At 35.1% G+C, this 21,853-nt stretch overlaps 1 pseudogene across 1 annotated transcript; it reads right to left on the bottom strand.

Moving 5' to 3' along the window:
- Nucleotides 1–19,893: 19,893 nt before the first annotated feature.
- LOC118442341 (histone-lysine N-methyltransferase SETMAR pseudogene) lies at nucleotides 19,894–21,296 on the bottom strand (annotated as a pseudogene). The gene is made up of 2 exons (XR_014981771.1): nucleotides 20,929–21,296; nucleotides 19,894–20,827 (listed from the first exon to the last, which is right to left on the bottom strand). The product of XR_014981771.1 is annotated as a histone-lysine N-methyltransferase SETMAR pseudogene (transcript).
- Between the last annotated feature and the right edge of the window lie 557 nt (nucleotides 21,297–21,853).

A 21,853-nucleotide genomic window follows, 5' to 3' on the forward strand; every position in this document is an offset into this window, starting at 1 on the left:
CTGTCTTCGGTCATAGAGGAAGGATGGAGATCCCAACAAAGTACTTCCGCGAGTCTGTCGCCACCCACACAAGCCAGGTTGATTAGCGCAGCAACCATGCAGCTCATCCAAAAGGCTTGCGCGATAGCGGTGCCACAGAATGGCACGAAACGGCAGAGGCGCCCTGTATACTGGTGGACGAATGAGATCGCAGATCTTCGTAAGAAGTGCTTAAGGCTACGCCGTTTAGCACAACGAGCGAAGAGAAGCGACCACGACGCTGCTCCTTTGGCCGCAGACTATCAAGCGGCCATGAAAGCCCTGAAGAGGACCATCAAGGCCAGTCAACGACGGTGCTGGAAGGAGCTGTGCCTGGATGTCGACCAGAATCCGTGGGGATTAGGGTATCAGATCGTCACTAGCAAACTGGGGACTAACACGCAAGGAATCCCTCAGGATGCGAGGACGTTGGAAAACATCATTCATACCCTATTCCCTTCACATCCGAAGAGAGAGATTCGCACGGCGACGCCTGGTAGCCCTGAAGGGCCGCATTTTACAAAGGAGGAGCTATTCAAGGCCGCATCTTCCATGCGGAACAAGAAAGCTTCAGGACTAGACGGCCTTCCAGTGGAAGTAATAAAAGCCGTCGCCCAGAGTCATCCCAAGCTCTTGCTAAACATGTACAACATGTGTCTCAGGGAGGGCATCTTCCCCGCCCAGTGGAAGAAAGCCAGACTGGTGCTCATAAGCGAGGCAAGGGTCCAGCAGATGCCGCTTCGTCATACAAGCCTATTTATATGCTCGATACAGCTGGCAAGCTCCTGGAAAAGCTGCTTAGGCCACGGCTTCACGCAGCCTTAAGGGCAGCGGGGGATCTTGCTGCCCGCCAATATGGATTCCGATCCGGCCTCTCCACCATCCAGGCAGTCCAGGAGGTCGTCACGGCCACTAAAATGATGGAGCGAGGGAACCATCTAACTCGCCCTTTGTGTCTGCTGGCCACCTTAGACGTGAGAAATGCCTTCAACTCCGTCAGGTGGGACTTGGCAATGGAAGCGCTCGAACGTAATTTCAGTGTCCCGGAGTACCTACTCCGAATACTCGGGGACTATCTGAACGAGCGCTTCCTAGAATACAGTACTGGCGATGGTCCTTGAAGCTTGGAGTTAACATCGGGGGCAGCCCAAGGCTCCATACTGGGACCGGATATCTGGAATATTTTCTACGACGGTATCCTACGTATGGCAGTCCCTGAAGGCGCTTTCTTGGTTGGGTACGCAGATGCCCTTGCAGTTGTCATAACCGCAAGAGACACGTAGGGGGCACAGCTGCTGCTTAACCAGGTCATGCGCAGAGTCATCTCCTGGATGGAAGACCACGTGCTATCTCTGGCAGCCTAGAAGACAGAGATCGTGCTACTTACGAAGAAGCGCATCAACACCTTGCGCAGCTTCATTGTAGGAGACACGGCGGTCCAGGCTAAGTCGGCTGTCAAATATCTGGGTATAATGCTCGACAAAAACCTTAATTATGGCGAGCACATACTCAGGGCAGCCGACAAGACGGCAAAAGTAGTAGCCTCGCTTGGCACACTCATGGCAAACGTCAACGGGCCCCGACCGTGCAGGAGGCGACTACTGATGCGTGCCGCCGAAACAGTGATGCTGTACGGCGCTGAAGTCTGGGCCGAGACGCTGCAAAAGGAAAAATATCGCAAACGCATAGCCGCCGTACAGAGGAGGGGTGCTTTCCGAATCGCGTGCTCCTACCGCACGGTCTCTGAGCCCGCGGTGCTAGTGGTCGCGGGGGTAATCCCGATCGATCTACTAGCCCAGGAGAGACAATTCGTCCACCAGCAAAGGTGTGTTCTGGGAAAGGAGGAGGCATCAAGGCTCGCCAGGTCTAGCAGCATCGAGGCCTGGCAAAGCAGATGGGTACAGGAACCTGGGGCAAATGGACTGCCCCACTCATCAGTCGGCTAGACTACTGGCTAAATGTGAGACGATATAGATCGACTTCTACCTCACACAATTTTTGACAGGGCATGGCCTGTTCTGCTCCTACCTCGCAAAAATGAGGAAGGTAGCAGACGGCAACTGCCCCTATGGGGACTCGACCAACGATGACGCCCACCACACGTTCTTCAGATGTACCCGGTGGAGTGCCGAACGACTCGCCTTGGAGCTGGACCTCGGAGATATCTTGTCAAACAACGTTGTCGAGAAAATACTCCGAGGTCAGGAGGAGTGGAACAAGTTTGCCTGGTACGAGGCATCTTACGCAGAAAGAAGAAGGAGATGGGCGGCCCATAGACGCGGCATCAACGTTGCTCCAGATTCCTGCCACGTAGAGTCGAAGGGAGAGTCCCGTTAAGGGACCTGATGCAGTGGCACCATCCCGAAGTAATGCCACATGCCCATACCGGTATGGTTTCACTATGCCACTAGGATAGATATGAGTTTAGTCGGTAGTGCCTATTCCAACGGTGAGCCCGACACTCCAGGGACTTTAATGGGGGACCCAATTGGTGAAAGGTTCCTCTGGCGGGCGGGTCCCTGGGTTAGTGCGTAAAGATTGGCATTCTCAGACCATCAAAAAAAAAGAAAGAAAAAAAAACTATCATCGTTATTAATGTTATTATCGTTATTATTGTTATTATTATTGTTATTGTTATTATTTTTATTAATATTATGGTTACTATCGATGTTATAGTTATTATTATCTTTATTATTGTAATTTTCATTGTTGTTATTTTTATTATCATTATTATCGTTATTGAAATTTATAATATTTTTATTTTTAGTTTTATTTTTATTATTTTTATTATTATTATTATCGTTATTGTAGTTATTACTATTATTTAACATTATTTCCTTATGTTATACGATTTTTCGTGCGTTTACACTTATTGTCGAAGTACGAGAAGTTGTGAACGCTTTAATTCCTTAGATATGGTATACTATAAACGTAGAATAAAGAATTTCATAAGAGCATAACTTTTTTACGAAGATTAAATATGAGGATTAACAATAAATTGTCGCATAATATATCCAGATTATACTAATTTCAACACAGATGTGTAATAATCGTAATATCTTCAAACTAACTTGCTCAACAATTTGGAGAATGATATTAATCAATTCAGCACATTGTATTACATAAGATCTAGCTACTACTTTAAACGGAGCCGTGGTTTTTAACCTTAATTCTTTACATTATACGATTTTACGTGCGTATAAGCTACGAAATAAGATAAGTTTAAACTCTTTTAATTTCTCAGATATCGCATTCATTCGTTGCAGAGTATGGAATATTACAAGAATAAAACATTTTCCGAAGATCAAATACATGGATTAACGATAAATTGAAAGATAATACAAGCGAAATATTTGAATATCGCTACAAATGCGTAAAAATTGTAAAATCTTCGAATGTACTTGTACCACAGTTTGGAGAATGTTACCAATCGATTCAAGATACTGCATTACATAGAATTAAACTACTGTTTTAAACGAAATCGTGGTTTTTAATATTATTTCCTTTGGTTTTACGATTTGTCGTGAATATACACTTGTCGCCGAAATACGAAAAGTTGAAGACTTCCAATTCCTTAGATATCGTATACTATCGATGCAGAATAAAGAATATAACAAGAATATAAGGTTTTTACGATGATTGAAATAACAATAAGTTGTCGTATATTGTAAGCGAAATTGCAAATTTCGATACAGATGAGTAAAAATCATGAAATTTTCTAAATTACTTGCATCACAGTTTAGAGAATGTTACCCATTGATTCAGCACATTATATTACATAAGATGACACTACTGTTTTAACGGAATCGTGATTTTTATCATTATTTCATTACGTTATACTATTTTTCGTGCCAGTACGGATATCGTCGAAATTCGAAAAGTTGATATCCCTTCCGATTCCTTAGATATTGTATTCTATCGACACAGAATAAACAAAATAAAAAGATTATAACGTTCTTACGAAGATTAAATACGTGGACGAACGAAAAATTCTTGTATAATGTTACCAAGGCTTGCGAAGATCGACAACGATAACTAATAATCGCAAAACCTTCAAAGGAACGTGAACAATTCGAAGTATCTTACCAAACAATTCAGCGCACTGCATTACATAACATCAAATTAATGCTTTAAATAGAATAGTTTTTAACATTGTTTCATTACGTTATACCATTTTTCGTGCGGATACGGATATCGTCGATATATGAAAAGTTGAAGTCTCTTCCTATTCCTTAAATATCGTTTTCTATCGACACAAAAAAAGGAATATTACAAGAATATAACACTTTTATAAAGATTAAATATTAGGATTAAACATAAATTAATGTACAATGTAAGCGATACAGTCGATTACCGAAGGGCTGAATAATCCTGGTAAAATTCACCTCGTCAATATACCTCGTTGATATAACGGAACAGAGTTTTATTAATATAATCTAAGAAAATAACTACATTACTGATGGTATTAGCTTTTTAAAGTGGCTGCATATTAATCGATATACTATAAAAGTATTTATTTTCAGTGATGAGATTCATAGGTTTATCTGATATTACATGGTGATTTTCGAATGTTATTCGTATTGTATTTTTGCATAAACTTTATTTTCATTTTACTCTCTTTATTTTGCATCGATGAAATCCGTTTTTGGATGAATTGGACGAGATATCATCTTTTCATGTTCCGAAGATGGGCGCATAAGTGAAAAGAAACATAAAACATAAGGAAATTGTAACACAAACCTTGAATCCGATTAAAACGAATTCTTATGTAACGCAGGCTGCTAAAAGGCTTGGTAATATTTTCTGAACGGTGATAGAACTTCTACAAGATTTATATCGTTTTTTACGAATCTGTGTCGTAATCACAAGGTTTTCTGATATTACGCGATAATACTCCTATACTATTCGTCTTGTATCCTCGAATGCATTTTATTTTCTTGTTACTCTCTTTATTCTGTTTCGAAAGAATCCATTTTCAATTGAATCAGAAGAGATTTCATCTTTTCATGTTTCAACGATGGGCGTATATGAACAAAGAGTCGTCAAGCGTAACGAAACGATAACTGATACCTTGAATTCGTTTATTACGAATCTTGATTATTTTGTTCCGCTGTCTGCTTAATCGTTTGCTAACATTTTCTGAACTGTGGCAAAACTTTTTTTCGAATTATTTGGTTTCTTATCTATTTGTGTCGAGAATCGCACGTTTTTCTGATATTATGCGCCGATTCTCCAATGCTGTTCTTATTATGTCCTCTCATCTACTTTATTTTCTGATTATTCTATTTATCCTACGTTGAAAGGAAACATTTTCAAAGGTATCGGATTTCCACTTTTAATGTTTCGTTGTGGGGTGTACGTGCAAAAATGAGTAAAGCGTATCGAAAAGATTTCACAATCTTCGAATCCGCTTAAAACGATGCTTGGTTCTTACTTGTCGCTCTCCAATTAAATGTTTGGCAGCATTTTCTGAACTATGGTACAACATCTATAGAATTTATATCGTTCTTTATCTATATATGTCACGAACCACACGTTTATCTGATATTACGCGATAATTCTGTGATGCTGTTCGTATTGTATCCTTGCATGCATTTTTTTTCTTGTTGCTTTCTTTATTCTGCGTCGATAGAACCCGTTTTTATGGAAACAGGAAAAGATTTCATCTTTTCTTTTCACAATGATAGACCTATATGCGAGAAGATGCGTACATTGAAACGAAATAATATGAGAAACATTGATTCCATATAAAACGGGACTTAATTCTTACGTAACGCTGTTTGTTTAATCATTTGGTAACGTTTTCTGAATAGTGACTTCTACAGCTTCTACAGGATTAATATTGTTTTTATCTATCTGTGTGAATCGCACGTTTCTTTGACAATTCCTATTAATTCACCGATGTTGTTTATGAATGCATTTCAATACGTTGTACCTAAGCATATACTTTATTTTCCTGTTACTCTCTTTCTTCTGGCTCTAAAGAATTCGTCTTCAAAGGAATCGGAAGAGATTTCAGCTTTTCTTGTTAAAATAGTTGGGAGTATTCAGGTGAAGAGGCAAAAAACTTAACAAATTGATTTCAAAAACATCGAATCCATTTTAAACAAGACTTGAAACTTAAGTAAAGCACATTACTGAATCATTTCAAAACATCTTCAGAACTGTGGCATACCTTTTCTTTGGATTATTTGTTTTCTTATTTACCTGTGTCGACAATCGCACGTTTCTCTGAAATTACATGAAAATTCTCCGTTGTTGTTCGAATATTATCTTCGCATGTAGTTTATTTTCTTCTTATTGTCTTTATTCTGCGTCGATTGAATTTGTTTTCAAAGTAATCGGAAGAGATTTCAACTTTTCCTGTTATAGCAATAGGCGTATATGTGCGAAGAAGCGTAAAATGTAACGAAATAAAATCAGAAATCTTAAATCTGTTTAAAACGACTCTTGGTTCTTATGTAATGCAGTCGGATGAATTAGATATGAATTAGTGTCCATTTCTGAACGATGGCACAACTTTTATAGGATTTATGTCATTTTTTACCGGTCTATGTAGAGAATCGGATGTTATCTGATAGAATCAGCTTTGAAAAGTATCAGAGGAGATTTCTACTCATCTAATGACTACGAAGTACGTAGGTGGGCAAGGAGGTGAAAAATTTAACCAAATTATTCAAAACCCTTGAATCAGTTTTAACTCTTTGCAGTCGTATTTACTTTAGACATGGTACTGGTCGGAATTAATTTCCGTTGAACGAGCAGTGACATAGAATATTCAAAATTATGAAGGATAAAAAAACTTTAGATATATATTTATACAATAATATGTGTAATCTTTCAAAACAGTCTCCAACATGATGTCCTAGTTTTCGACTACACGGGTCACAAAAATAATTAGTTTGGCGTCTTCTTAGATTTTGCTGTTTGAATTAGTTTTTATGCTTTGACAGTGCCACAATATATATAGTTTGCCATTAAGCCTTTCCTCTTTATCTAAGGACGATGGTCTTCCTAATTTTGAAGATGCTCCGTCACAAAAATCACCTACAAGTTATTCCACCAATTTTCGGACAAAGATACAATGTGACATACACGTCTTATTTTCTTTTCTAGCTGACACTTTATATAAAATGTAGCTATTGATTGTGCAAACTTCTAATCCAAGAAAAACATTTAAAACCAGAAAAACATTTTTCTCCACCATTTTCAATATTTTCTCATAAAACAATATGAACCTGCTAATTGGTCGGCCTTATCAACACCTCTCATATTCATATTGTAATTTATAATAACATATGGCTTGCTAATGGTGACGGTGTCATCTTCTTTCATCCTTCTTTCTACAGCTTTCGTGTCCGAGGTATCGTAGCTGCTTAATACGGTGACTATTCTCTTATCTTTCCACGCTAATAATAGAATATCACCTGATCGAAAGGCAGCAACAGTATTATTTTTCGTTACAGCTGGTTTTTTAATCACAGCTAGTATATATTTTCTGTTTGTTTTAAGTATACCAGTTAAATAGCAGCTTAGTTATAAAAGCTCCTGCGCTAATGGGATCCCTGTAAAATATCTATCTGTAAAAATATGATATCCCTTTACCTCAGGATTTGCGTTCAAGAGCTTGTGATATAGCTGAAAAATAATCCTTGAACTGACAGGAAGATTTGGACAAATGAAACATTCTGTACTAACGCTTCCGTAGTAGGAAAGCATAGCATATATGTACTCTGTATGTGCGTCTGATAACACATAAATACGTATTCCCCATTTGGTGGGCTTTTGGGGATTGTATGTTAAAAAATTAACTTTGCTCTTAAATTTACTCACTTTTTGAATTCTTATCGTTATATTTGGATTTCTGGAAACATTTTCATTCAAATGTAACATCCAAAATATTTAAAGAAATCTTTCCCTTCGAAATATATTTCCAAAAAATGGTATGTTTCCAGCATGTTCCTTAGTCCAATAACATTTCATATTAGGAATTGATATAATGCCCATGTTAAGGATTACGCCCACAAAAGCTGTTAATTCTTCTTTCGTCACATCGACGCAGTTGTTCCTTGTTGATCGATTAGATAAGTTCTGCTGTTCTATTTTATTTTTTGCATATTTATTTGTTTTTAATACTATTTTTTCAAGCAGTATATCTGTGAAAAAGAGTCTGAAAAAGTCGATAGATTCCGTGCAATGTATAAGTACATTAGGTCCAACAATTTTAGATCCCGTTGAAAAATTAATTTTTGATTGTGGCGATTTTTGATCTTTGTGCGTAACGTCTCTGCAGGTAGTAAATTCATTTATACTACTATTCTCATTTTCATCATTTTCTTCTACTTCACTGTCGCTGGATATTACTATTTGTCTCACTCATCGCTTTAATGGAACTATTTCACTATCAGAATCAGTACTAACGTTATCACTTTCTATATCAGAGTCAGTATTTAAGAAGTCAAAAGAAAACTCTTCATCGCTATTTTCAGTTTCATGATACACTTCTTTCGGTAATTTTCTTTTTGCCATTTTGGAGTATTATTTTTAAAATATCTTAAGAAGCGAGAATGGCTAATTACAGTAATTACAGTTAAACACAATTTGTAAAATATTATTTGAAATTCTACGAAGTATATCCGAAGCTTGTCGATTTCTTCATGCACGAGAGGCATCTGACTTGCCACGGCGTCTTGCATAGTGAGTAAGAAGTGATACCATTTGTTTAAACTGAGTTTTTTGTTAACAATTTAAATGAGCACCGTATTGGTTCGTAAATAACTTCTTCAGACATTCAGTTTCATTTAGAGAAAGTATAAATTGATACATGGATGAATACAATGTAAAATTAGTATGGTTCTTTGCTATGGTGGCTGAGAGCAAGCATACGATCGGAACAGTAAGAAAGTTTTGGTGGCTGAAAGCAAACATACGACCGCAAACGATTAAACAACACTTCATTTTTATGTAATGCAGTTTGCTGAATCGTTCGGAAACAATTTCTGAACTCTGACACAACTTTTTTTCGAATTATTTAATTTCTTATCTTTCTTTGTCGTAAAACGTACGTTTTTCTGACATTACCTGCTAATTCTCCGTTGTTGTTAGAATTATATCTTCGCATGCACATTATATTCTTGTTACTTTTTTTATTCTGCGTCAATAGATTATGTTTTCAAACGAATCGGATGAAATTTCTTCTTTTCATGTTTCGAGAATTGCCGCATACATGAAAACGGAACGAAATGGTACAAGAAACTTTGAATTATTAAAACAAGCTTTGATTCTAATATAACGCAGTCTGTTGAAATATTTGGTAAAATTTTATGAATTGTTACACTACTTCTTTTCAAGTTATTTTATTTCTTTTCTCTGTTTATCGTAAATCTTACGTTTCTTTGATATTACGCGATAATTCTCAGGTCCTTTTTGTATTGTATCATCAGATGTACTATATTTTCATGTTACACTCTTTGCTCTGCATAAATATAGGCATTTTCAAGCAAATTGGAAGTGATTCAAAATTTCATGTTGCGACAATGGCCGAAAACGTGCGATGAAACGTAAAACGTAGCAAAGTGATATAGAAACTTTAAACCGTTTAAAACGAGACTTTATTCTTATGTAACAGTCTGTTGTAACAGACTCTATTCTTATGTGCAGTCTGCTAAAACGATTGATAACATTTTCTGAACGATTGCACAAATTCTATAGGAATTATAATGTTTTTGATCTATCTGTGCCGAGAGTTTCCCGTTTCTGTCATTACTTCCTAATTTTCCGACGCTGTTAGTATTGTATCTTCACCTGCACTTTTATTTCGCGTTACTCTAATTATTTTGCGTCGATATAAACCATTTTCAAAGGAATCAGAAGGAATTTTATTTTTTCTTATAACTATAAAGTTTTTATAAGGACTAAGAAGCGAAAAACTTAACGATATGATTTTTAAATCCTTAAATCCGTTTAAAATAAACCTTGATTTATATTTAACACAGTCTGCTAAAACGTGTGAAAACATTTTCTGAATGTTGGCATAACTTCTTTTCTAGTTATTTGGTTTCTAATACACATGTGTCAAGCTTCGTGCGTTTCTGTGATATTTAATGCACTTTCTCCATTTTTATTCGTACTGTATACACATTATTTTCTTGTTATTCTCTTTCTCTGAGTCGATAGAAAACGTTTTCAAAGGAATCGACGAGATTACAACTTTTCACTTTCCGACGATGGTATACGGGCGAAGAGATGTAAAACTGAGGCGAACGTAGTTATTTAAAAAACCACAATTCCGTTATAATCGAGATCTGATTCTTATGTAATGCAGTTTGATGTATCGCTTAGTAACCTTTTTTAAACTGCGACACATCTAGCTTGCAAATTATTTCGTTTCTTACCATTCTATACCGAGTATCGTTCTCATATTATACTCTAATTCTCCGTTTCTGCTCGTATTATATCCTTGCATGCACTTTATTTTCTTGTTACGTTCTTTATTCTGCTTGGGTAAAATCATTCTTCAAACGAAGCGATCGCGATTTCAACTTTTCACATCTCGACAATGGCAGCATACATAAGAAAAAGCGTAAAAAGTAACGAATTGAAAGCAGAAACCATGAATGCGTTCAAACAAGGCTTGATTCTTATATAACGCTTTGGTAACATTTTCTTAACGTTGGCACGATTTCTATAGGGTTTAGATCGTTTTATATCTATCAGTGTTGAGAATCACATGTTTTTTTTATAATACGCGATAATTCTTCGGTGCTGTTCGTATTGTATCTCCCCATTCATTTTATTTTATTGTTACTCTCCTTATTCTGCGTCGATGGAATCTGTTTTCAAAGAAATTGGACGAGATTACAACTTCTCTCGTTCCGTCGAAGGGCATTCCGGGCGAAGGGGCGATTGACTTTATCAAATGATTTCAGAAACCACGTATGAGTGTAAATGAGACTTGATTTTTAAGTAATGCAATCTGATGAAAGGGTTAATAAACTTTTCTGAACTGTGGTACAATTATTTTTCGAGTTATTTGATTTCTTATGTCCCTGTGTCGAGAATCACACGTTATTCTACTATTTTACCCTAATTCTCTTATGCTTTTCATATTAACTACTCTTATTCACTTTATTTTCTTCTTATGCACTTTATTCCGCGTTGATATTATCCATTTTCAATTGAATCGAAATAGATTTTAGCTTTTCATGTTTCAACGATATTTGTACTCGTGCCAAGAGACATAAAACGAAAGGAAATGTTTCTAAAACGCTCGATTCCATTTAAAAAGAGACTTAATTCTAATGTGGCTCAGTCTGCTGAAGCTTTTGATCACATTTTTGAAAGATGGCACATCTTCTAGGATTTATATCGTTTTTTACAAATCTGTGTCGTTTATCACAAGTTTATCTGATATTACGCGATAGTTCACCGATGCTGTTCATATTAATTCCTCGCAAGTACTTTATTTTTTTGTTACTCTCTTTATCTTGGGTCATTGGAATCCGCTTTTAAAGGAAGAGGATACGTTTTTCACTTTTCAAATATCGACGATGGGCGTAAACGTACGAAAATGAATAAAGCGTAGCGAAATATTATCACAATCTTCAAATCCGCTTAAAACAATGCTTGATCCATATTTTTCGTACTCTGCTTAAATGTTTGGTAACATTTTCTGTACTGTGGCACACCATCTAAAGATTTATATCTTTCTTTATCTATCTGTTTCGCAAACCACGTGTTTATTTGATATTACGCGATAATTCTCAGATGCTATTCGTATTTTATCCTCGCATGTACTTTATTTTCCTGTCACTCTATTTATCCTCGTCGATAGATTTAATGTAATCGGACAAGATTTCCACTTAACATGTTTCGACAATGAACGTATATCAGCGAAGAGACTTAACAAAATAATATTACAAACCTATGATTCGTTTAAAAAGAAGCTTCATAATTATGTTCCGCTGTCTGCTTAATCGTTTGTAACATTTTCTGAACTGCTGGAAAACTTTTGAGGATTTATATCGTTTTTTATTTCATTGTCGAGATTCATACGTTTATTTGATATTACGCTCTAATTAACCGATGCTGCTTGTATTGTCGTTTCACAAAGCTTTAATTTCTTCATGCTTTCTTTATTCTGCGTCTCGGTCAATTTTCATGCGAATCGGATGAGATTTCAGCTTTTCATGTTCCGATGAATGCCGCATAAAACGTAGCGAAATGCGAACAGAAACTTTGAATTCTATTAAAACAAAGCCTTATGTTCCGCTGGCTGCTCAACTATTTGATAATATTTTCTGAATTGTTGCACAACTTCTAACGATTTAAATCATTTTTTACCAATCCGTGTCGAGATTCATATGCTTATCTAATATTATACAACGATTTTCTGATACAGTTCGTATGGTATTCTCGCGTGCACCTTACATTCTTGTTATTCTCTTTATTTTGCAACGATGAAATCCAATTTTTCCAAAAGAATTATTGAAACTTTTCTTGTTTCAATAATCGGCGTATATGAGCAAAGAAGTGTAAAACGTAGCAAAATGTTATCAAAAACCTTGTATCCGTTTAAAACGAGTCTTAATTCTTATGTAATACAATTTAATGAATCGTTTAGTAACATTTTCTGAATTCCTATAGAAGGCACAACTTCTATAGGATTTTCATCGTTTTATACCTATTTGTGTCGAGAATCACACGTTTTTCTGATATAACGCGATAATTCTATGGGTGCTTTTCTTATTGTATTCTCGCATTCACTTTATTTTCTTGTTACTCTCCTTATTCTACGTCGATAGAAAACGTTTTCAATGGAATCGGAAGAGATCATAATTTTTCATGTTTTGACCGTGTTCGTATACGTTTGAGGAGACATATAATATAACGAAATGATATCACAAACTACGAATCCGTTTAAAAAGAAGATTCATTCTTATGTTCCGCTCCCTACTTAATTGTTTGGTAACATTTTCTGAACTATCAATCAACTTCTATAGGTTTTATATCGTTTTTTACATATCTGCGTTAGAATAATAAGTATATCTGACATTAAGCGATAATACTCCGATGCTGTTCGTATTATATCCTCGTATAGACTTTATTTTCACGTTACTCTCTTTATTCTGCATAAATAACATATATTTTCAATAGAATAGGACAAGATTTCCACTTTTCATGTTTCGACGATGGACGTATATGGGAGAAGAGACATAAAGCGTAACGAACTGGTATCACAAACCTCGAATCCGTTTTGAACAAAGTTTAATACTTACGTTCTACTATTTTCTTAATCGATTGATAAAATTTTCCTAACGGGGCCAGAAATTCTATAGGATTTATATCATTTTTTATCTATCTGTGTCGAGAATCGCATATTTCTCTGATATTACGCTTTAATTCAGCAATGCTGTTTGTATTGTATCCTCGTATGCACTTTATTTCCGTATTACTTACTATATACAGCGTCGATAAAATCAGTTTTAATTGGGATCAGAAAAGATTTCAGCTTCCTTGATACAATGATTGGCGTATCAAGGACGTGGCGTTGGTCGCAACGGGCAAAGAGCAGAAAAACAAAGAAATGATTTAAAAAAAACTTCGAATCTGTTTAAAATAAAACTTGATTCTTATCTGACATTGTATGCTGAAATGTTTGGAAATATTTTTTTCAAGCTATTAGGCAAAACTTCTTTTCGAGTTATTAGGTTTCATATCTATCTGTGTCGAAAGTCTCAATTCTCTCTGATATTTCATGCTAATTCTCTGTTGCTGTTCCTATTGTATACTTGCATGCACCTTATTTTCTTGTTACTCACTTTATTCTGCGTAGATAGAACTCATTTTCAAACAACGGGATATCATCTTTTCATGTTCCGACGATGGTCGCATCCGTGAGAAGAAACGTAAAACGTAAAAAAATGGTTTCATAAACATCGAATCTATTTAAAACAAGACGAGATTTTTATGTAAGTCAATCTGCTGAATAGTTCAGAAACATTTTCTGAACTCTGACGTAACTTCTTTTCGAGTTATTTTGTTTCTTATCTTTCTTTGGCAAGAATCTCACATTTCTCTAATATTTCAAGCTAATTCTCTTTTGCCATTCGTATAGTATCCTCGCATGCACTTTAATTTATAATTACTTTCATTATTCTGCGTCGATAGAATAAGTTTTCAAAAAAATCTGACTAAATGACTACTTCTCACGTTCTGACGAGCAAAAGAGCGAATAGTAAAAGGAAATAATATCTGAAACATTGAATCCGTTAAAAATGTGGCTTAATTCTTATGTAACATAGTCTGCTGAAACGTTTGGAAATATTTTCTGATCTGTGGCACAACTTTATTTCGAGTTATACGGTTTCATGTCTATCTGTGTCGAGAATTGCAAGTTTCTCTGTTATAACATACAAAATCTCCGCTGCTGACCCTATTGTACCCTCGCATCCAATTTATTTTCTTGTTACTATTTTTACTCTGTGTCAATAATATCCGTTTTTAATGGAATGGGAAGAGAGTTCAACATTTCTTGTTATAATGATGGACGTATACGGACGAAGAGGCGTAAAACGAAACGAAATAATTTAAAAACCTCGATACCATTCAAATGTAACTGTTCTGTTGAAATGTTTGGTAATATTTTCTGAACTGTAACACAACATCTTCTCGAGTTATTTGGTTTCTTAAATATCTGTGTCGAAAATCGCAAGTTTCTCTGATATTACAAATAAATTCTCCGATGCTGTACGTACTGTATGCTCATATCCAAAATGTTTTCTTGTTACTCTCTTTATTCTAAATCGACAGAATACGTTTTTATAGTATTCGGACAAGATTTTCACTATTCATATATTGACGATTGATGTAAACGGGCGAAGAGGCATAAAAAATAAAAAAATGATAAAACAAACATCGAATCTGTTTAAAGCTAAGAGTGATTCTTGTATTCCGCTCTGTGATTAATCGCTTGGTAACTTTTTACGAACTTCGGCACAACTTCTACATGATTTATATCTTTTTTTACCTATTTTCGTCGAGAATAACAAGTTTATCAAATATTACGCGATAATACTTCGATGTAGTTTGTATTGTATCCTTGTATGGACTATATTTTATTGTTACTGTCATTATTCTGCGTCGGTAGAATACGTTGATAGGGTGAAGTCACGGATAGGGTCTCGATCAAAAATAAAGTAGATCTCGGTAACTTACCGTCTCTCTTGATTTACTCCGATCAAGTCACGTGCCTCGTTTTGGTTGGTATAGAACTTTACTCAAGATGAGGCCCTTTTATTTCACTCCTGACGACATCTACCTCCCTCAAGAAATTTGTTTCTTTTAGATCTTACCTTATTGGATGCAATGATTGGTGTATTCACTATTAGGTGTTTATCCATGGAACTAATTCCTGTTTACGTCTGAAACGTCTCACGACGATCCTGTATGATCACTCTATTGGATATCTCTTGCCATGAGTCTGCCTGCATTGGAAAGTCTGGTAAGTAGGGACAGAAAATGAATGTGAGTAATATGGGGGAAATGCTTACGTCTTCATTAAATACCACATTTAATTAACAAGAATAACAATTTATTTAAACACTAGAATAAAATTAAAATACACCTTTAGTACACTTCGTTAGCAACTAGAAAAACTAGTTGATTTTGGAAAGAATGTATAAATTAGTTTCGCATCTAATACATATCCGATCGAAGCGGCGGTGAGGAGCCCCAAGATAAGTCAATGTTCAGGCGCGGCTCGCGCACGAATTGCGGGCGTACACTTACTGCATGCATTTGTCCATGAATCATCGGCTCGTTCGTCGGGAGCTCGAGATTGACATGTGCTTATCGCCGGATGCAGTCTAGACACTTGTAATAGAAGTGTCTTAGAATTACAGGACTTGTTATAACAAAGATTATGATAGTATAATAATTACAAAAAAATATATAATGCAATATAAAATTAATGGTATTTATACGGAACTTTGTTAATTAATTGTTATATGACTATGTAGTTATTTTATTGTTTATAAAAATCTATAATGCGTTGGTTATCTATTATCTATTAATTTGCGAATTATAAAATTTGCCATCAATTATTGCTAAGGTTATTGGTTATGACTATTGTTGTTATATATAAAAAAAAAAGATGAAGTTGGTAATTATGTTAAATTGATATTGGTTACGTGATAATGTTAAAATTACTGGTTGCGAATATTATTTATTTTTTATCATTAATTACAGACAAGTAAGGTTACCGACTTGTAGTTGTTACCTACGTTTAATTATAATCAACAATCTGCGTTTATCCGTGATGGCATTACCGACAGTTTATTGATTGCATTTTACCGACGAAATGATAACCGACAATAGTCCTGGTGGAGTGCATCCCATTAATATACCCCGCAAAAGACAATATAACTAAATATAAAGAATTTTATTAATATAATCTAGGGAAATAACAACATTAATGATGGTATTACGTTCCACGTAGCTACATACTAATCGATATATTGAGTAAATAAAGTAGATTAGGGTATTAGGATATTTGATAAACTAACGTAACTATTGTGATATAATATAAGAGGTTAATTAAAGTGTAGTTGTAAATGATATCGCCCAAAACTGTAATTATTAACTAGCATAATTTTATAATACCGAACATAAAACTATATATACATATATACCTTAGAATAAAGTAAAAGGTATATTGCCCGTAAAAGTCTAAATATAAGACCCTCATGTGAAACTTACAAGGAACGTATTATGAATATTATATATATATATATAAAAGGTATTATATAAAATACTGTCTATGATTAAAAGATACCTTAATCCTATAGCTTTATATTATTCTAGGATGAGTCGCACGGCAACGTGACAATATCTTTTCCCTAGATCTTCATCGCACGAATGTGGCCATCATCAGTTCATAAAAATTTGAAATTTCGTCCAATTTGTTTGAAAATGGATTCTATCGACGCAGAATAAAAAGAATAACAAGAAAATATTGTGTATACAAGGATTCAATTCGAACAATAACAGAGAATTGCATCTAAAATCAGAAAAACGTGCGAAGACAGATATAAAACAAAATTACTCGAAAAGAAGTTATGCCACAATTCAAAAAATGATTCTAAACTATTCGGCATATTGTTTTACATAAGAATCTCGTCTTGTTCTAATCAGATTCGAGCTTTCTGAGACCATTTCTTCATATTTTACGTTTCTTCTAACATGGCCATCGTTGAAACATGAAAAAATAATTTCTCTTCCTATTCGTTTCAAAACGGACTCTATCAACGCAGATTAAAGAGGGTAACAAGAATATAATGTGCCAACGTGGATACAATACGAACAGCAACGGGGAATTAGTGTATAGTTTCAGTAAAACGAATTATATATAATCATTATAATGTCATTAATCATATTAAATATCATTAATATATAATCAGAAACGGAAAAATAAGGAACGAAGTAAATCCTATAGAATTAGAGCAACAGTTCAGAAAATTTTACATAAAGATTAAGCAGAATGCGTTATATAAAAGAAGATCGTCGATTTAATCTGATTGGAGGTTTTTGTAAACAAGAAACTTTAAAATCTCTTCCGATTCCTTCGAAAACGTATTCTACCGATGAAGAATAAAGAGAGTAACCAAAACATAACGTACTTGGAAAGATGCATTTCGAACAACAACGGAGAATTGGCGTGTAATATGATAGAAACATGTAATTCTTGACACAGATAGATAAGAATCGGTATAGCTTCGAAAGAAGTTGTGCTACAATTTAGAAATTGTTACCAAACGATTCAGCAGACTGCATTATATAAGAATTAACTATCGCGATAATCGATTTCGATGTTCAACATGAAAAGTTGAAATCGCTTCATCTGAAAAAGGATTCTATCAATGCAATATAAAGAGAGTAACAAGAATACAACTTTCTTCCGAGGATTCATTTCGAACAGCAACGGGAAGTTGGCATAGTATCAGAGAAACGTGCAATTCTTGATACAGATTGGTATAAATCTAAATAAAGGTATGGATCTTAAACGGATTCGAGGTTTTTGATGTCATTTTATTAAGTTCTTCGCCTTTTCACCCGTATACGACCATCGTTAGAACTCGAAATTTGAAATCTCATCTGAATCCTTCGAAAACGAATCGAAGCAGCTGGAAAAAAGTAACATGAAAAAATCATGCTTGCTAGGATATAATTCGACCTGCAAGGGAGAATTAGCGTACTAGCGCATCGAAGAAACGTGCGATTCTGTGCTCACATAGCCAAAAATCGAAATAATTCCGACAGATGTTGTAAAACACTATTTTAAATTTTACCGAACGATTCAGCAGACAGAACTACATAAGAAACATGCCTCGGTTGAACCGAATGTATAGTTTTTTATAACTTTTCATTATGTTATACGTCTATTTTCGCTTATGAAAGATTGAAAAATTGAAATCTCTTCCGATTTCTCCCAAAATATATTCTATCGCTCAAAAAGAGTAATAAGAATATGACATGATTGAAAAGATATAATCCAGCAGAGAATGGTCATAATATAAGAAAAACGTGAAATTATGAACTCAGAAAGATAAGAATTGAAATAAATCTGACTATTCTGGAAATGTTCCCAAACGATTCAAGAGTCTGAACTACATAAGGTCTGGATTGAAACGTATTGGTTATTTTTGATACTATTTTCTTATGTGTTACGTCTGCTCTCGCTTATCCGGCCATAATCAGAATAAGAAAACAGGATATCTCGTCTGATTCCTTCGAAAACGGATTCTATCAACGAAGCTGAAAGAAAGTAATATGAATATAATATGATTAGAAGGATACAATTCGAACTGCAATGGAGAATTGGCGTAGTATCGGAGAAACGTGCACTTCTGGACCGACAGAAATTGGGCCATACTTCTGGAAACGTAATCAAACGATTTAGCAGTCTAAATTACATAAGTTACAAACGGATTAAAGGTTCTTGATATTATTTCGTTACGTTTTATATCTATTCTCGCTTATACGTCCATCTTCAGAACAAGAAAAGTTTAAATCTCGTCTGATTCCTTCGAAAACGGATTTTATCAAAGCAGCTGAAAGAGAATAACAATAGTATAATATGCTTGCGAGGATATAATTCGTACTGTAACGGAAAATTGACGTAATATAGAAAAAAAGTGCGATTCCGATCTCAGATACGAAAGAATGGAAGTAGCTAAAACAGAAATTGTTCCATGTTGGAATCTGAAAATGTTAAGAATCGATTCAGAGAACTGAATTATATAGGAAGAATATAATGGCTGAAACAGATTCGAGGTTTTAAACAACCTTTCGATTCGACATACGTCAATTTTCGCGAACGCGACCAATAATCAAAACGTGAAAAATTCAAATCTCATCCGATTCTCAAACAAAGGAATTCTTTCGACGCTTCTTTTCAACAAGAATATAACGTTTTGTCGAGAATATTAATTGAATTGCAACGAAGATTTGGTGTTGTCGCGCAGACATGTTGAATTCTCGATCCAACAGCTAAGGATCGATATAACTCTGACAGATGCTATGCCCGAGTTCAAAAACTGTTACCAATCGATCAGTGAACTGAATTATATAGGAAAAATATCATGGCTGAAACGGATTCGTAGTTTTAAGTAACATTTCGGTTCGTCGATTTTCGAATGCAAACGCTCAACAAAACGTGAAAAGTAAATACCTCGTCCAATTAAGAATAAAAAAAGGATTAAAAAGGATATAATGGGTTGTTCGGAAAGTAATTTCGTTTCTTTTTGTGAAAATGAAAGACAATTTTCGTATAATAAACAAATATTTTATTAAATTATATATTAGCTATTCTGGTCCTATACTTTTTACCATTTTTTTGGTAGTAGCATGATTCCACGCTCACAAAATTTTTGGTCTTTGCTGGCAAAAAACTGATCGAGGTGGTTTTTGACCTCCTCATTTGAAGTGAAGGTTTTACCGTCTAAAAAATTTTGCAGTGACCGGAACAAATAATAATCCGAAGGTGCCAAATCTGGAGAATATGGTGGGTGTGGCATTGTATCCCATTCAAGCTGTAAAAGCTTTTGGCAAGAGACCAAACTTGTATGAGGTCTCGCATTATCTTGGTGAAACACTACACCTTTTCTGTTGATTAATTCTGGCCTTTTCTGTTGAAGTGCATCATTCAGTTTGTCCAGCTGATGACAGTACACTTCCGAATTAATTATTGTGTTATCCGGTAAAATCTCAAAAAAAACGATTCCTTTAAAATACCACCAAACAGACAGCATCACCTTTTTTTGATGGATATTGACTTTGGAAATCCTTTGAGCCGGTTCATCTTTTTTTCTCCATGATCTCTTGCGTTTGACATTGTTATATACAACCCATTTTTCGTCCCCAGTAATGATGCGCTTCAAAAATGGATCATTTTCGTGACGTTTGAGAAGCGAATCACAGACGTCAATGCGAGGACACAAATTTCTCTTCGCGAGAACATGGGGAACCCATATATCGAGCTTCGAGGTTAAACCCAGGCCTTTCAAGTGGTCATAAACAGTTGAATTTAATAAATTTAACCTCTCATCGATCTCACGTGTTGTTATTCGCCAGTTTGCATCAACTAATGCCTTTATCGTATCTTTATCAGCTTCATCCGGCCTTCCAGAACGTGGTGCATCTTCGACATCGAAATTTTGCAAGCCAGTTCTGGCACTAACGTACTGACAACACATCTTCTTCATACACCTCGATTAATTTCTTTCTAGCTTGAACAGCATTTTTACCTTTTCTATAGTAAAAAAGAAAAATATAGCGAAAATGCTGCTTATTGCTATCCATATTTAAACTATTTGCACCATTTGCAACATTTAAACTACTATTGACACCAACCAAAAACTACTGCGTAAAATCAATCGGACTTTTTCACACACAAGTCTTGCTATATCAGCTCTCAAAACATATAATGATTATGCGGCTTAAATGTGAAGTTGAGTGCAAAAAAATACAATTAAATCCTCTGTCGGAAAAAGACGAAATTACTTTCTGAACAACCCAATAAAATTTCTTTGTTAAAAAGATTTCAAGGTTTTGAGTATTCTCTCGTTTTGAGTTCGATCGATTTTCACGGACGCGAATGCTCATTGACGAAAGAAAAACATATAAACCGTTCGATTCTCATGAAAACGGATTCATTTAACGATTCAACTGACTGAATTACTTATGTAGCATTTTTTTATTAAAGTGTATTCGAGGATTATGGTAACTTTTCGTTACGATTTACATCGATTTTCGTATTCGTGATCGCAAATCAAAACGTGAAAAGTAGTTTTCTAGTCCGATTCTCAATTAATCGTATTCATTTAAAGCTTCTTAACGAGAACAATTAGAATATAATATTCTACTGCGGATATTATTTTAATTACAATAAGAATTGTATTTTTCTATCAATATGATGGATTCGCGACTTAACAGTGAAGGATTAAAATAATTCCAATAGAAACAATTCCACAGTTCAGGAAATACCAATCCATTCAGCCGACTTAATTACATAAGAAGTATTTCTTTGTTAAAACGCTTTCGAGAATTGTGGTTTTCTTGGGTTACAGGTACGTCGATTTTCGCGTACGTGACTGCAAATCATACGAGACAAGTAGATAATCGGATTCATTTAATGCGACATAACAAGAGAAACTAGAATATTATGTTCTATCGAGGTTATTATTTGAATTAGAAAAGGAATTGAAGTTTCTTCGCTGATACGAAGGATACTTGATTTAGAAATTACTGATCGAAATAAGACCGAAAGAAGCAATTA

The sequence above is a fragment of the Vespa mandarinia genome, chromosome 2 (genome assembly GCF_050613455.1).
Source record: "Vespa mandarinia isolate Hongniang chromosome 2, ASM5061345v1, whole genome shotgun sequence".
Taxonomy (NCBI): Eukaryota; Metazoa; Arthropoda; class Insecta; order Hymenoptera; family Vespidae; genus Vespa; species Vespa mandarinia.